The sequence below is a fragment of the Phragmites australis genome, chromosome 17 (genome assembly GCF_958298935.1).
Source record: "Phragmites australis chromosome 17, lpPhrAust1.1, whole genome shotgun sequence".
Taxonomy (NCBI): domain Eukaryota; kingdom Viridiplantae; phylum Streptophyta; class Magnoliopsida; order Poales; family Poaceae; genus Phragmites; species Phragmites australis.
This window is the reverse complement of record NC_084937.1, coordinates 29,085,933-29,093,487: the sequence shown is the minus strand read 5'-3', so window position 1 is coordinate 29,093,487 and position 7,555 is coordinate 29,085,933. Positions and strand designations below refer to the sequence as shown.

General features: G+C 41.6%; 1 long non-coding RNA gene across 1 annotated transcript; it reads left to right on the top strand.

Moving 5' to 3' along the window:
* Positions 1–1,711: 1,711 nt before the first annotated feature.
* On the top strand, positions 1,712–4,932 carry LOC133897113 (uncharacterized). Its single transcript, XR_009905853.1, has 2 exons — positions 1,712–4,678; positions 4,750–4,932. It is a non-coding gene; the product is annotated as an uncharacterized LOC133897113 (long non-coding RNA).
* Positions 4,933–7,555: the final 2,623 nt, after the last annotated feature.

Sequence of the window (7,555 nt, the reverse complement as noted above, 5' to 3'; positions counted from 1 at the left end):
TCCACTCCCACCGGCGTAGTCTCCTCCTCTCCCTCTGGTCGCCCAAATCCGGCTCCCACCGGCTTGCATCCCCGCCGGACTTCACCTCGGCTGGAGCTCCCTCTTCCTTCCCCGGTGCCTCCTTCCTCTCCGGGCGTGCCTCCCTCGCTGCGCTCCCTTTCTCCCTTCTCTCTTCGGCCGGCCACCGGTCTCCTCTCCCTCCGGCTCTCACTCCCTCCAGTCCCCCTTTCCATTTCTCTCTCTACACCACACGCACAAGCGATAAGGCCGGCTGGCCTTATCCTTTGGTGCCCCCCTCCTCACACAGACAGGTGGGCCCACGGGCTGGTCCACCGAACACGGTCCACGGTGGACCGCACAGCCGCGCCAAACACCGGCCCACGGACCATGAACCGAGTTCACCAGCTCTGGTCTACGGTGAACTACCCTCACAGCCACTCTGGTTCATAAAATCCCGTAGACCAATTCCACAGAACAATGCTCCTTTGTAATTTCCAGGATTTTTCATTTTCGGTAAATCTTCCGATGGCCATATCTCCTCCGTTTCAATTCCGATTTTGGCGATTCTTTCACCGATATTCCTCTAGAATCATAATTTATCTTATGGCCAAATCTTGTAAATTTTGGAATTCATTTATTTTCTCATCTAGTATTTAATTCGTGCCATCGTGTTTAACTTAGAATTAGACGTTGTCTTTAGTAAATAAAGTTGAAGTTAGATAATTTAATAATTATGTGTAGTTATGATTGCAGTATTGCCGCATGTGATAACCTAGCTTAATATTAGATTAATCCTTTTGTTAATTAGAATAAACTAAAGATTACTTTTATTTTAATTGGAGTGGATCGTTATTAATCTTAGTATACTTAATGATAAATTAACTAGTGTAGTGGTTAAATAAATAAATACATGTTAATAGAATATAATAGGATAATTTAACATTGGTAATTAATTAACTGAATACTCTTTTAGTAATTAATTAATTAGATTCAAAGAATAGATTAACCTAATTAATTAATTACATGTATGCTTTTATCATAACTATAGTATACAGCTAAATAGGTATGGAAATTAAACAGCACTAAGTAATTAAGATTAATCACTAAGTAACTATACTTAGTGCTATAGATTAGAATGTTTAATCTCCACATTTAAGCACAGATAATCGCTTAGAATTATACTTACGTATATATGTATACATGCTCACATACATATAGACGTAAATATTACACATACATTCATGCTTGTTTACGTGCACTCACCTACACGTACAATCTCTAGTTGTCGTCTTCCAGCAATTAAACTAATAAACATTCACCTAGTTAATCATGATTTGTTTAGGCCTTCTCTTAAGTTGATAAAACAACTAGGTTAACAGTTTAACCTAGCTTCGCTAGATTATCCTGCTATTCTCTGTGTATTAGATTCACATTGATTAGAGTTGATGATCGTCTTCCGCTAGGTTTAGCTTTTGTCATTTTCCATCGATCGTTCTTCTTCCACTTTGGTGTTTCATTTAGTTTTGTTCTGGTGTTCATTTGCTTAGTCGTTGTGCGTTTTTTGTCGTTAATCTGCTTAAGCTCGAAGTCAAGGATCTAAGCAAGAACGTGAAGAAGGAACCGAAGGCAAGGTCCAATGATGAAGAAGAACCCCGGATGACTCAAACGACAAGACCAATCGTGAATTGACCCTTCAGGAAGGCAAGTCCTATCTCCTTGATCATACTGAACCTATGGTTTTCAAATAATATACATGTCCAACTAAAACCAGACTTATTATTGTATGTGCTATATATGTTGCGTTTTATTTCAAACTACTTGTAGTAGTTAATCCTATCAACATTGTCATGCCTTACATGTCATCATGCAAGATACATATCACCATAGGAATACATGTTGTTAAATATATTAACGATGGACGACGCCTTAATATCTAGCATGCTTAGGATGGAATACGTCTCCTCCGAGACGTCGCTTTTAAAACACTTCTCCTCAGAGATAAGATTTACTGTTATCAATGTTAACTCATATACCATGAATCCTTGATGGTTATGAATTCCATGATAGTTGTGAAATCCTTGACATCATGTGGGATATAGTGGGAGATGTGTAAAAATGGGTGAAAACTGTTTTGGCGGGGGCAGGTGGAGTAGTACTATGGACAAGGATGCTCCGAGGGGCTTGAGTCACCTTTGTGGTGTTCATTGCTAGAAGATACCTGCTTTGGCCGGTTAAGGAACGAGTCATTGCGTCGTCATGTTTAGCCACCTTCGTGCAACCATGCGTCATAAATGGGCAGGATTTGACTCTTTTTTCACCGGACTGAGTTGGGCATAATACTAGGCGGCTGGGGAGCAGCGAGAAACCAAGTGTCCATCTGGCCTTTTGTTGAATATTTCGGGAGACAGCATATCCAATCAATCTGGTATTCTGAACATGGTCTCTGATACTTGGGGTGTCTCGTAGAAAAGCCCTACAGGAAAGATGTTGGAGGATCTCGATATGATTCGCTCCTCTGCTTGCAACAGTTGGAAGCTGAGCATATTGCATGGGTAAAGTTGTATAACCTCTGTTGTCGGAGGGTTAACTCCTGTCGCAGGGATCCTGAGGGACCCCTTTTTAGAGATTCGGCCGGGGGATGATCCTAAACAAGTTTGCTGGAGAAATAAATGGATATGAATGCGATGGCTGGCAGGGGTGGAATGATCCAATGCAGAGAAGAGTAAATACACTGGTAGTTTAGACAGGTTCGAGCCATACGGAGGCGTAACACCCTACTCCTGTATGAATGCTATAAATGTCCTGAGAATGTCCCTCAAGGATGTTGCTGGTTACAAGAATGCATGTCTATCCTAGAGCCTGGGGCTCCTTGTTCTTCGGTCTGTGTGAGCTTGTCTTTGCTTGTTCAGAGATTTTCCCGCTTCTCTCAACCGTTGTCTCCCTTTTTTCGATTCTCTTTGCTCGTACTGCCGGCTGCTTTAAATACCCACCAGCAGTAGCGTGTCCCGAAGGGGAGGGCATGAGTTCCAATGCACCATAAATGGAAAGGACGTCGACATAGCCTCTGTGCGAAGTGACGGGGGTTGAAAACGCGCCCCGCGTCCGGTCAGCAGGCGTCATGATGGCGCTGGCAACGAGCGCCGTGGAGAGGGCCCACCGGGCAGCGGCCGAGCGGCTCGACGTGCCTGCCCTGTCTTGTTCTCTTGCCGCAGCAGCGCGGCAGACGGAACGCCTCGAGTCTTACGACGTTATCCCGAGGCGCGCCAGATGGCACGTGACGGGACCCGTGCATTTAATGTCCCCACGCCCTTCTGCCAGAATATGGCAGGAACTGACACCGAGCGTGGCGGGAGCAGTTGGAAGTGACAGGCCACGCGCGCCCTTAAATGCGGCCTCGGGCCTTTCACTGGCTGACACCTCATCTCTGGGCCCCTGTGGGGGCCACTGTCAGGGGGCTTCCTAGGTTGTCGAGGAACCAAGTGCTCGGGGTCACTGTTCACCTCCCCGAGCACTCTCTCCCGTGAATGCCCTTTGTTGGTCCTCGGGGAACCGAGTGCTCGGGGGCCACTGTTCACCTCCCCGAGCGCTCTCTCCCGGTCCTGACTGTACGGATTCTTCAGGGAACCGAGTGCTCGGGGGCCGCTGCTCGCAGCCCCGAGCACTCTCTCCCGGAATTCGGTTCTCCTGGTCGTCGGGGGACTTGGGTGCTCGGGGGTTATTGTTCACCTCCCCGAGCACCTTCTTCCCGGTTACTTAGTCTTCGTAGTTCATCGGGAAACCCGGGTACTCGGGGACCACTGACTGTGGCCCCGAACGCCCTCTCCCGGGACTTAGTCTTCTCTACCCCGCGGGATGGCGCCACGTGGCAGATCGCTGGCCTGACCTCGGGATTCGGGGACCCCCGGTTCCTGATTCACCGACATCTGCAGAATGTAAATATATTCGAATAGTCATGTCCATGGTTATGGATATGCGAAAGCAGTAACCCCAATGACTAGACTCCGGATGCGTGTGTCTTGATGAGTGAGTGTGTGGACTAGATGTCCATGTGATGAGGTTCCTAGCTCGATCCGCCACAAGCTGTGTGGTACTAGAGGTACACCAGATTTGATAAAAGGGACTACAGAGTGAGGTGTAGCCACTCATAGGACCGAAAACCCCTAGATAAAGCTTGTTACCCAGTTTTAAAACTGTTTTGAAAGCTTTGTTACCAGGTCACCTTCTAATACGTTGGGGACTTGAGGTGATACTCAGTACCAACGGAAGATGCCTGCAATTGTTACTTTTAAAACTATTTTAAAATGCTTTGTTACATTTATTAAAAAGGATTAACAGTAGAGAATATAACTGGATACTTGTATAAAACTTGCTTTACATTTAAAACTATGTCGTAAAGTCTTATCTTTGAAATATCCATTATGCATCTATCAACCCCTTGAAGTAGTATAGGACTTGTTGAATACCTTCCGTACTCAGTCTCGTTGGTTTCAGATTGTTAAATTGGAGATCAACCTCAACCCAGCTGAAGTCAAAGAGAAGAAGTCTAAGGTCGCGTCCGCACCCGAGTTGCCTGTGGCATTGAGTTGCATCGTCGTTGCGCTCCGCTGTGCTGTATGCTCTTCTGCCTGGCTAGTCTGCTGTGGATTCCTGTTCACTAGACCATCTTTTTGCTTTTCAGGTATTTTATTTTGCATTGTTTTATTCGAAATATGTATTTGATATCATTCTGTTGAATTCTGTGCGTATCAGCTACTTGATCCAGGGACTGATACAGAAGGCACAGGGGAACCCGGGTTTGGGGTCTTGACAAACTCTATAATGATCAGAATGGCAATTTCTTAGCTTGTGTTGAGATGGTTGCAGAATTTGACTTTTTGATGCAAGACCATCTTAGATGTAATCAAAATAATGAGATTCATTATCATTATCTTAGTCATAAAATTCAGAATGAGTTGATTTCTCTTTTGGCTTCTGATATTACAAATAATATCATAAAGATCGTTGAAGAGGTAAAATGTTTTTCCATTATCCTTGATTGTACCCCAGATGTGAGTCATCAAGAGCAAATGAGTTTGTTGGTTCGATGTGTTAATATGTCCGATGGCAAAATAAAATTAGAGGAGTATTTTTTGGGTTTCTTGATGGTGGATGATACATCTGGTTTTGGGCTTTTCAATGTATTGATTGATTCCATCAAATCTTTTAGTCTTAATATTGATGACATTAGGGGTCAAGGTTATGACAACGGCTCTAACATGAAAGGAAAACACAAGGGGGGGTGCAAAGACGGTTGCTTGATGTTAATCAAAGAGGTTTGTATATGCCATATGCTTGCCACAGTCTTAATCTTACTCTTTGTGACATGGCTAAATCATGTGCTAAAGCTATTTTATTTTTTGGAATTATACAACGGATATATGTATTGTTTTCTGGTTCTACCAAAAGATGGAAAATTTTACTTGAACATGTTCCAAGTTTAAATATGTTCCAAGTTTACTTGAACAGTAAATTGAAGGCATAATGAATACTTTCACAGCTATAGGATTGAAGTATTTGCTTCTAGTCTGATCATAGCTAAAGGTATTACATCTGAAATGGGTGTAGAGATATTATTTCCAGTAAAATATCATTCTATTAGAAAGAAACAGTTTGATAAAATTTATTGTGATGAAGCAAATTTGAAAGTTGAGAGGGCTTTTGAAGTTGATTACTTTTATGTTATGGTTGACATGGCAATCACTTCATTGAAAACTAGATTTGAAGAACTCCAAGAATTCAAAAGTGTATTTGAGTTTTTAATGAGCTCAACAATTTTGAAGTCATTGGATGATACTGAATTAAAAGACAGTTGCACTAAATTTGCAGAAACTTTTTTTCTAGAGGGTTCATCTGATGTTGAGTTAAATGATCTAATTTCTGAGGTAAGTGTTATGCTGTTGACTTTACCAGATAGATCAATGTCTGCCATAGAGATTTTTGAGTTTGTCAGAAATGCAGATTGTTATCCTAATATTTCTGTTGCTTATCGGATCTTATTTACTATGCCTGTAACTGTGGCATTTGCTGAAAAAAGCTTTTCAAAGTTGAAATTATTGAAGAACCATTTGAGATCTACAATATCCTAAGAAAGGTTAAACGGTCTGACAACTTTATACATTGAGAAGAAATTATTGGATGAGATTGATATTGATACCATCATCAATGACTTCGCATCTAGAAATATCTAAAGAATTTAAGGTAATATGTATGAAGTATTCCATATAAATATTATTTTTGATACAACTTAAATTTTTATCGGTAACAACTTATATATATTAAGGGCCTATGTTTAGTTTCGCACCGGACAAAAATCTTAGGACCGGGACTGAAAGCACATTCCGCATATAGAACATAAGAACAACATTCATCTATCTCTCTATCTTACAAGCGAGGTATTACTCTTCGTAGAAAAGAGAAAAAGAAAAAACAAGGGTACTAGCTAGTTCATATATAGTACACGAGCATGTAATACCCATTTGTTTAAGTAGGGTGCTACAAAGGTATATCCCGATGCTCATTTGTTTATACCCAAATCTTCCCTGCATAACTTTACCTTATAACCTAGCTGATCAAGGAGCAGAACAGGAAGATATTCCTCCTCGCACGTTGCAGCAGCATGAGCTTGAGTGTCAACATACAAGAGCTAGCCACGCCCGCTAGCAGCTACCGACCGACAGTATGCATCATGCATTAACACCAAATACGCGCAAAGTTTATTTTTTTTTTAAGTTATACGCATCACAGATTTTTACTCTATCTCGGCATCGAGCTTTACATATGTGAGAAAAATTAGATTTAGTGTTGAAATTGGTAAAACCAAAGTGATTTAGCTTTATGATATTGGTGATGTGCATGTGTTGATAATATATTGCTGCTACATGTTTGTGGTAGTATAATAATATTTGTGATTTTTTTATACATGCTAATTATGTGAGTAGTGTTATATGGATTGCCATGAATTAAGTTTGGATAAATTTGTACTCAAAATTAGTTATTTATTTTTGTTTATGTGTATATATTGCTTTGAGTACGAACACTATAAAAAATTATTTTTAGAGGCGGTTGATAACTCGTTTTTATAGGCGATTAACGCATCCGCCTGTGATCAAAGATCTGTGAAAATGAATGATTTTCACATGCGTAAAAGAGCCGTATGTGGAAACCTATTACCACAAGTGATTCACTTAAAAAACCGCCTGTTAAAATAGGTTTCCACAGACGGTTCCTTAAGCGGGCCGCCTGTAGAAATAAATTTTCATGCAGAGACAACAATAACTCGTTGCTGAATTTTTACAGAACGACATAACCACACCAAGCATCAGCTTTCACAAGAAATATCTGCTAAACATCAATGCCACAACCTTTTCAGTTTTCACAGCGAGTCCCTGCTCATTTGTCCTTGTGCATAATATTACCATGCTCAAGTCCCCATACATGCCCATACACTCAGTTAATGCATATGCCTCCAGCCACCATAAATAATTCCACCATCAACCATGGCTACAACACTCCTTCA